The 11,370-nt window shown below is 26.1% G+C and overlaps 1 pseudogene; it reads left to right on the forward strand.

Moving 5' to 3' along the window:
• Positions 1-3,704: 3,704 nt before the first annotated feature.
• LOC132935655 (kelch-like protein 2) lies at positions 3,705-7,537 on the forward strand (annotated as a pseudogene).
• Positions 7,538-11,370: the final 3,833 nt, after the last annotated feature.

Consider the following 11,370-nt stretch of genomic DNA (forward strand, 5'->3'; position numbering starts at 1 on the left):
ATTATAAGTAATAACCATATATCATATAAATATAATTATGATTATATTTCTTCTGTAGGCTTTTTTAATAGTTGTTCAGAAAATCAGAAATACGTACTACGTTTTAATTAATGTATTTAAATATTAATTATGAGTGCTTGGCCATCTGGTTACTATTTTCTTAACCTGTTCAGGTGAGATTGTAGGATCTATTGAAATGCGGTTCCAAGATCGCATCGCCCTCTCGTTATATTCCCACAACGTATTTTAATAGGATTTATGACATTGATTTATATATTTAAATTACTACATGCTAATCTTTACCTAATCTTTTATGTTACCTAATATACCTTAAGGCGAAACGATCACAATAATATAGTATGTATATTATTGGGTTCGTTACAATATTATTATAATCATTATATTCACTCGATTAAAATAATCGAAATACTAAACATTATTGTTTAAAAATCAATTAATAGTCAACTCATAAAAAATTAAAAACTTGGTTGGTAAAAATTCATGGTTATATATTTTAATTTTTAATTTGCTACTCCACATTACATTATATATTATTATACAAAAACAAAAACAAAATTTTTTTTAAAATAAAACAATGAACAGTTGCTTTTGTTAAGTGCAAATAAAAATTATTATTATTATTATTATTGAACCAATCTGAGTACAATATATTAGTTAAATTTACATCATATTATAATTACTATTTAAGAATATTATGTGATCTAAATTTTTTGGAGACAACTTATAAAAGTAGTATCTATATTTTTATAATATTTGAATTTATTTCCATAAGTATTTATATAAGTAATAGGTTATAATTTAAGACCGGATTTAGTTGCACTAAAAATATGTCAAAATTACTATGAAAATGATACAATAATTGCATAATAAAATCATCTAATTGCTTCAAAAAAAGTACAAATTGCATTATAAAATGTATTCTAAAAATATTACAAAATGTATAATTACTATTTATTTTCTTACAAACATGATAGACATTTACAAATTAATTAAAATTAATTAAAATTTATAATTATGTACATTTCTAAATAATGTTCCTTAAAATTATATCGTCGGTTACTTAAGATATGTTTGTATAAAGAAAATGATCTTTCAAATTGCACACTGGTTATTGGCGCATATTTAAAACAATTCAAAAAGATGGTGTTATATTTGTATCTAAATTAACATTTAAATTACCTGCTATCACCTCAGAGTAAGTTTTAATTGTTTTAAATCCATAATTTTTGTCTAATACATAAGTAAATTTATCTTTGATTATTTTTCCACGAGGACCGGGAATATTAATTAATATATTTTCAATTTCACTAAATATGTTTAAAATATTGAGTAATTGGCTGTTTGATTCTTCTAAATTTGTGAGTTTTATGGTTAAGTCGGATAAATGTAACTTAAAAAATGCCAAACCACATTTTACTACATTATTATTTACTAATGATTTTAATTTACCAACACTAATGGCATCATCGTCTAAATTTTCTACTACATTTTTAAAAGTTTCAAAATGATCTACATAAAACATTGCAGCATTTAACCAAGTCCCCCTTCTGGTAATAACAGGTTTGGAAGGTAAAGGTACATCCGGTTTTGGTTCTCTGTATTTGTTGATTCTAGATGGAGCTTTAAAAAAGGCTTTTTTCCTAAAATAAATAAATTAAATGTTCAAAATTGTGAACATTTATAAATTAATACTGTTGTTAATTAATTTATTAATGTCTGGATATAATTCATGAATTTTTTCTAATACTCTGTTAACTGCATGTGCCAAACATGTAATATGAATTAATTTTGGATAAAATATTTTTAATGTCTTCACTGCTTTCACCATATAAGTACCAGCATCACTTATAAAAAGTAATACTCTTTGTTCGATACCGGGAAATATTTCAAAGAAGAATTTACAAATTGACAGATAGTTTCATAATTTTTACCCACAAGTTCTTTACATGAAATTAAATATGATTTTCCTGGGTTTCCATCTAATTTACCAATTAATAAATTAGCAATACTCAAACCTATATAATAATTTTTACATACATTTTTCTGTTATTTTTTATGTAAATTAATATATATAAAAATATTTTACACAAACCTCTTTGATTGGTAGTTTCATCTACAATCAAGTAAATATAATTATCTCCTATATCGTTAATTATTTTCACTATTACATTTTTATAAATATTTGGAATATAATTTTTCCTTAGAGTGCTTTCATTTGGAACATTTTGTTTTGTGTATTTTCCAAAAACTATTTTAACACTGAATTACATAGTTTATGCATAGGTATATTTGCAGAATCAAATGCATAACACAAGTCTTCAAAAAAATTGCTTGAGTTTTGAGATGTACTCGTAATAAGAAGTTGTTTTTTATTATTATTTCTTTCTAACGGATTTTCATGCACTACTGAAATTATGTATTAAAATTTAAAATCTTAATTTAAATACATTTATAAATATAACGGAACATTAGTATAAAACGCAAAATTTATCTGTTTCAGAATGATGATCTGAAAAATATTTTTTTCCTGATGAAACATTTTTGTCACATACAAGACAATAAATAATTTTACCATCTGTAAAAAAAATTTCTTTAGATTTATTATACAGTGCAATCCAGGATGATATTTTATTTCTTAAACTTGATTTTACTTTAGGGATGATAGTTATAGTTACATGAAAATATAAGAAGAAGCTTATACAATTACATTAAAGAAACTGATACTTACAATTTAATAATTGTCTTTTTCAATATACAGACTATTTTAAAAACTGTAATCGAAACAGGTAATAAATTATTGTTATCGATACCATTAATGACCGATGAAAGTCCATATCGCCACGTATATCTGTACTTATATAGGATTCTATACCTTTATACTTCTTAGATCAAATAATCTAACCAATAATGAAAATCCACAATAGTTTTATTATTTTTATATTATAAAATTAGTTAAGAAATATTGATTTTTACATTTAATAACGTAAAATATACAAAATTGCAAAAAATTGCAAAAATTGCAACGTAAAATTAAATAGAAAGACTGCAAATAATACAAATCGTGTACATATTTGATCAAATTTGATTTATCTTAAATGCAAAAAAAGTTCAATATCAATTAAATCCGGTCTTTAGTTATAATTAATAAAAACCTTAAATATAGACATGGAGTAAACATAGATTAGCAGAATAAAATAATACCCGAGTTTCTCGTATTTTATTAGTAATTACTAATTAGTAATCACTCTTATCAATCGATTATTTTCTCTCGATTGTTACCATCACTAGAATTTTTACAGAATATGGTTGGTTACTTTTAACCTATTCTGTGGTGTTAGCATAATTAACAATGTTAAATGTGCTACCTATAGACTATAACTAAGAACTGTTTAATATTCTATTTCACATAAGAAATATAGTTTTAATAAATTGCATATTAGAGATTTTCAATTATATTTTGAATTCATAACAAATGAAATAATAGTTACTTAAACTCATTTAATAACCCTAGTCTTCAGTACAATGCACAACAACTAAACTGGATGTGAATGGGTACTAGTAATGTACTAGTACGAATTATTGTTTTGGTCCTTGCTCCTTAAATGTAGTATTTATTATTTACTCAATTAATAAATATAAATTATTAAATATTTTTCACATATTTTAAAAGGTATCATAAAAGGATGGATTCCATAAAACAAGTTAAACCAAAGACAAATGGCCAAAAGCAAGTTTTGAAATCCAACGGATGTAAACCTAAAATATATATAAACAGCTGTCATACAGTCTATTTGAAGTTCTACAATCTTTACGCAAGTATGTTGTGATTAATTTTAGCTGCTTGCTGCTAGCAAAATAAATATTAATAACAAGTTTTGTGTTTTTACAGAAGGAGTATTATGTGGTATTAGATTAGAAACAGATGATGATGTAATGGTGTGTGGACATAGACTTGTTTTAGTATCTGCTAGTCCATATTTCCATGCAATGTTTACTAGTTTTAACGGAAGAAAAACAGATCTTGTTAATATTAGAGAGTTTGATTCTTACGTTTTAAAACTCTTGATTAATTATATTTATACTGGTAAAATTGAGGTCACTGAACAAAATGTTGTGGTAGGTATAAACACATTTTTTATTATTTCTTAATTATCAAGCAATAAGTGACAAATTCATTTATTTAATCCATTTATTTTATACAAATAGCTTGTTATAACATATATGATATTATTACTATAAAATAAAATTATTCTTGTTACATAAGACATTTTGGAAACGCAATGCTAGGTAATTGGTTTTAACTCATTGTTGTTGATTTGTCTAGGTTTTAGGCCAGCTGCAAATTTATTACAATTGGACTATGTAAAAAGTGTGTGTGTTGAGTTCTTAAAAACACAACTGAATCGTTCAAATTATTTTGGAATAAATAGATTTGCTGACTTGCATAACTGTGAGGATTTGTTGTCAAGTTGTGATGCATATATCAAAAAAGAATTTCGGTATGATAAATTTAATTTAACTTTGTCAATAAGTTTTAAAAACTTTTATTATTATTTTAGCAATGTGGTTAAAACTGATGAGTTTCTATCATTAAGTTCCAAAGAAGTAATAAAGTTAATCTCTAGAAATAACATTTACGTTCCATTCGAAGAAAAAGTATGCATACTAAAATTTGTAAAATTCATAGTTCTTTTAATTTAATTTCTTCAATTTACTTGTATAAAAATATGTTATATCAACCTATAGGTTTTTTGTTACATTTTAATTTTAAAGCTATTTATGAGTATTTTAATATTAACAAACAATTAACAATTTTAAAATACTCATAACGTGTTTTAAAATTAAGATACAGTAGAACCTCGATTGTCCGAACTAATTGGGACCGCACCTAGTTCGGATACGCAAAAGTTCGGATATTGGAAATATAAAATAAAAAATGTTTATAATATTATGTATTAATTATTTATTATTTTTATAATTAAATATTTATTATTATTATAAATATTTTATTAGAATTGCATTACATATTACATTACATTATCAGAAATACATTAAATTATTAGAAATACATTAGGTACATACATACATTATTAGAAATTAATAAATACATAATCAAATACATGACATTTATTATATTTTTTTGACATAATTATCAATACCTGCCGGGTACAAGTTTTCATGTTCGGATAACAGAACGTTCGTATACGCTAATTATAGTTCGGATAATAGAGGGTTCGTATAACGGAGGTTCGGATAATCGAGGTTCTACTGTATAATAAAAAGCTTATGAGATTCCCTAAAGAATAATTTCACGTTTAACTTCTATTTTTAATTTTGATTCACTCTAATTTTTAAACTGCGTGATTTGCTAAGCTTAAAATAGTCTATGTAAGACGGAGACCACAAATATATGTGTAGCGTTCTCTTAATATAGGTGAATTCATATCCAGTGTTTGGGTAGGCGATAATCCTTTTGTTTATAATTTACCTTGATATTCTCATGAAAAATAGCTTATTGTCAATTGGTTAAATCAAATATTGAAATTTACTGTACCACAAGGTTACGTTTTTACAGAATAGGGTCAGCTGTTAGGGTGATCTATAAAATAAAACCTGTCATAAATAACAATTTTTAATAAATGATAATTAAACTTAATATTAATACAATTATGTATTTATATTTTGTAGTTTATTTATAAGTTCAAGCTTTAGTACTTTAAACTTAGAGAGAAGCCATAAAATGTTTTTGGGAGTGGTATAACAAATAAATATTTGCCAATGACTAGGCTAAATAAGTTTAAGCCGCCAATGATTTTATGTCATTACTTTTTTTATTATTTTAATTTAACTGTATTTATTTGTTATAGGTATATGAATGTGTTATAAATTAGGTGAAACACGAATTTGATTCTAGATAAGATTGTTTGCCTAAATTAATGGAACATGTTCGATTACCTTAAGTTTCCATGCAATTTATTTCAAAAAATGTGGATAATGAACAACTTCTTAAAAATAGTCCTAAATGTAAGTATTTTCATAAATAGGTACACCTTTATTGCAAATTTAATATTATAATATATTAAAATATAGTACTATATATTTTTTAGGTACAGAGTTTTTAATTGAAGCTTTACATTTCCATGCACTTACTAAACAACTTCAATTTTTTATTCCACAAACAATACGTAACACACCTAGACATTTGAGAAATAAAGTATTAATCTGTTTTCAGTTATTTACTTTTACAATATTCTATGAATTCTACTATTTTCAGGTTATTCTGATCCCGAGTACTTCACCACCATCAAAAAAGTTGTATATATCCATTTACGACCCAGAACCCAACCTGTTGCAGAATAAATTAGAAATTACTAAGATCAGTACATCTAGTGATCTAGCCTTAATCAAAAAACATTTAGTGTTTTCTTTTTCCGATAGAATTGTTATGATAAATTTATCTTCTCAGTCAGCCTGTTGGGTACCAGTAGTTGATATGTTAGTTGATTGAAGACGTTTTGGAATTGGTATTTTAGGTAATTGTATATATTCTGTAAGTTATACCAATAAATATTTTTAATTTTATATCCTAATTATTTTAAATTAAATCCTAGGTTGGTGGAATAGATATAATAGATGATGGTAAAAATGATTTAAATAGTGTAGAGGTTTATGATGATAGTATTAAAGAATGGCGTCTTTTAAAAAGTATGTCTAATAAGAGAAGTTATTTGGGTGTAGGAGTAGTGAATAACCTTTTACTTGCGTTAAATAAACACTTTATTTTAAATTTGTTGTACATATTCTCATTTCATTTAATTTTATAGGTAGGAGGATATAACAATGAGTGTTATTTGAAATCTGTTGAATGCTATGATCCCTGTGTTAACACTTGGACAACAGTTGAAAATATGTCTGTAAGTCGCATTGGTCCTGGCGTTGGAGTTGTCAATGGTATTTTGTACGTGGTCGGTGGTTATAACGAGTTTAGTGTTCTTCAAAGTGCTGAGGCTTATAGGCCAACCACTGGAGTTTGGTATTCTATATCAAATATGCATCTATGCCGAAAGTATCCAAGTGAGTATATTTATTTTATAGACTCAAGTCTTTCAAAATATAATGTATTCAATTTTAATTGCATTTTCATTATAGGAGTTGTCACATTAAATGGGCTGTTATATGTTATTGGCGGATTTGACAAACATGGTGCGAGTTGTTGTTTGACATCTATAGAAATATACAACCCAGACACTGATGCCTGGTCCATTGAAACATTTTCATCGACAAATATTGACACTATTAATGGAGCTGTAGTCATTGATAGATCAGTACATTTTAATAATAAATAGCATACATAGTCTCATTGATGGTTGTTATAAATTATAATAATATATTTGTATTAATTTATATTTTGTGATAAGTAACACAGTAATTGTTAAGTATTGTAATTTTTTTTATTTTAGACTAAATATTCAAATAAAATTTAATTTGACAAATATTATCTCTAAATAAGCTTCTAACCAAACCAGCTACATATTTTTAATTAACGTTCTAGTGAATATTATGTTTATCTATATAGTAATATCGCAGAATAGATTAAATAGATTTAATATATTGAGTGGTAAATGCCAAATAGCAATAATATACAATTGATAGTATACAACATTTAGTGTTTAATATTATATTATGTATAGGTATTGTAACATAAAAACAGTCATCATTCCGCTAAAAACCTGCAATAAATTGAAAAGTCTTAACATAGTTTATCCACAATTGTTTGTACTATTTTGGACAGACTTTATGTTTTGAAAACTTTTTAGAATGTTTTTCTTTTTCTGTGCAATTTACTCAAACGCGTAATACATAATATCTAAAATATTAATTAATATTTTAAGTCAATTTAACTTAAAGTTATAAACTGTTAATCAAATAATTGACCAACAATAAAAGTTAAAAGGTTAAACGGAGAAAAAAAGTTACATCTGAAAAGGATTAATATCATTCTTCTTTCACTATTTCCCCATCAGAAAATTGTATGTCTTTCTTCGCTAATAAATACTTTACTTTGTAAATAATCCGTAAAGGAATGTTTAAGTCTTTAACCTTATGATTATGCAAGTGATCAATAGATATAAGTATAATTACTATAATTCATTTTTAATTAGATTGATCAATGTTTCTTTAAATTGAGTGGTTGACAACTGTACGCGCCAAGCCATTATGCACATCGCGGGACGCTTATCTGTGCGACGGTGACCGTTGTCCACATTATCTCCCATGTATCTATACACCATACATTCCGTCTAATTGGAAATTATTATAATTATTAATTACCATGTTATTTAATGTCTTTATTTCCTTTAAATCATTTGCCTCTATGTCAAATGTCTTTGTAGATTATTCATATTATCATTATCTTGTTGTTATATATTTCTATTCATCATTCTCTCTCTTATGTGTACACTACGTTTTTTTTTTCGTTCGTATAAATTGTTCATTGCCATTAATGGCATATTTTTGTTCTGTTGTAGTCGTCGCCACTGCGGCACAACCAATCATTATAACCAACACTGTATCGTCGTGTGCTAATACAGCCACACGAATTGCTGTTCCAACAAATCCAACTCACCAACAATAAATTAGTTTTTGTATTTTGTTATCTGCTCCTCACCAACGCGTGTGCGAGATATACTGTATTGTACGTGTATCGTCACCCCGTCGTTCCTGCGAGCCGGTCGACTTTGCGTCGATTGTTGATGGTGATTGCGAGAAGCGTGCGCGTTCTCAACGTATTGTTTCGTCCCAATCCGCATAAGTCGGCCAGCACCCAACGGAGGGTGTGTGAGAGGCCGCCACGGTCGTCCGGCAGCGCCACTCACCGACGAATCCACCTGCCTACTGCACCTGCCTTAATTTATAAGTAGCATTAATTAGTATATTATAAGGAATGACCGATTTTATGTGAGCTTCGTCGGTCATTGCACCACACCGAATCGACCACGAGGACAACCCCACCCAACATTAACTGAATATTCCATGTTTCCGTTTAAATATTATATTAACATAATAATTGTTGATGCTGTGTGTTAGCACATGATATAACAAAAATGCAGTGAAATGTAATTGAAACTATGAAGAAATTTAATTCTTCTGAATAGTTTAAATAAGTAAATAACAATTAATAGTTAAAGTAAACTTAACTTTAACTTTTAAACTCATTAATGCCCAGAATTGTGTATACCTAAGCATAATTATTGATCATCAAACCTTATAGACTATATTATTTGTATTATAAAAACGATAAAAACCTTTAAATTGAATAGGTACCTATCAGAATGAATAATTAATAAATTACCTATCGTAAAAACTTGGAATGCCATCAGTGTTTTTATCTTGATAAACTGGTCTCTCGAAAACGGTTCTTGACCGCTTAGATGTCTATAAATTAAAAGAAACTTATTTTTGTATACTTATGTTTATGTATAGCCGAATAGGTGCCTTTCAGATGCTGAGTGGAGGCTGGAGCGATACATCTATTGATTTTACAATTATGTGTGTTTTTTTTTGTGATTGGTATATCCGTATATCAAAAACGTCGGGAAAAACAAAAAAATTAAAGGAAAAACGTGGATTTTTATGCAATTATTTACGTAACCAGTGTTTTGACGAAATTGATTTAGTTTTTTTGGGTTGACCAAAAATCTAAAACCGTAAATATACTTTAAATTTTCATCGGATGTTTATAATACTAAGTACTATTTTCTACAAACCATTAAAATATTATAATTAATAAAAAAAATATATTGACACTTTTTGACCTATCTATAGGCATAAGAAATGTTCGTATTGTCAAAATTGTTGAAATTTAAACACAAAGTTCCTTATAAGTTGTTACTAATTTAAATTTTAAAAAATGTCGAGCATATATCTATAAACATTTTTTATGAGCGTTTGAAGTCAGAATTTGAAAAAATTCTTTAAAAGCACAAACATTTAAAAAATATTTTGCGTTAGATATTCATAAGAAATATTCTATTTGTATCAAGGAATCTAATAAACTATAACTTAGTGATTTAAGGAACTTAGGACAAATTGTACGCTCAGCAGAACACGTGTTGCTCCGTCAGTTTAAAAATTCATAGGCTTTTTATTATATTGAATTTTAAATTGAGTTATGAGTATCTTAAGATGTATAAATAATTTACTATATTAAAAACTCATAACTTGCTAACATAGGCGTGCGCAGACATTTGTGGTAGGGTGGGCCAAATCAATAAAGATTAAGAAACCTGAACTCTGATGGCAGAAACAATTAAAATGTCACATACGTTAATTTACCTACTCATAATCACCCACTATTTAAGGTACAAATCATTCATATTATGATAAAAAACAGATCCATATTTTTTTTAAATTAAATAAGAAATATGTTTTACTTGTCAAAACAGTTTTAAATTTTAAATAAATAGGTACAATTTAGCGATCTGTAATGGTAATATGTTAACAATTATATTTTAAAGATATTTAATTTATTATTATTTATTATCATTGAGTTTCAATGTTATTTTTCACCAACTTATTTAATGTTTTATGATTTGAAAAATCAAAAATCGTGATCTTTAGATCATATATTACCAAGGCTGGGCAAGTTAATGATTTTTTTTAACTCAGTTAAGTTAAGTTAATATGCACCAATAACAATAAGTTAAAAGTTAAAAGTTAATTTAATTTTAGGTTAACTCAGTTAAGTTAAAAGTTAATACACATTTTTTTTAAACTTTTTATTAAGTTAAAAAAAAGGTAATTTTTTTTTTTACGCATATTTTATTTTCTTACAAACCCTGAAACCCAAAACTAATTTTTGGACTGTGACTTGAAAAAATGTCTATACTCTATACAGTATATTATTGAACTTCATTGAAGTTTTTATTTCTAAAAAAAGAACAGTAGTTACCTTACCTATATATAATAAGTAGTCAATAAATACCTAAAAATAATGAATTAATATTATTTAATCAAGCCTTGAAAACAGATACTATTTGTGTGTGGGTTTGAAATGGAATATTACTGTGTTTAATAAATAATCACTAAATATTTTATTAAATAGATAGGTACTAGGTATTACATACTTAGTAAAATACTAAAATATAACATATAATTTAAAGAAATAGATAATAAATAAGTTGAAATAGTTGGATAATTATATAATATTTTATTATTTCAGCATACACATTTTAGTCATATAGATATAGTTATTATATTTTATATAGTATATTATATTTTAATAAATTATAAACGTGCATACTGCATACTGTTTGTGTTGTTCGTGTATAACCAAAAGTTCACAACTGA

Source organism: Metopolophium dirhodum, chromosome 1 (assembly GCF_019925205.1).
Source record: "Metopolophium dirhodum isolate CAU chromosome 1, ASM1992520v1, whole genome shotgun sequence".
Classification (NCBI taxonomy): domain Eukaryota; kingdom Metazoa; phylum Arthropoda; class Insecta; order Hemiptera; family Aphididae; genus Metopolophium; species Metopolophium dirhodum.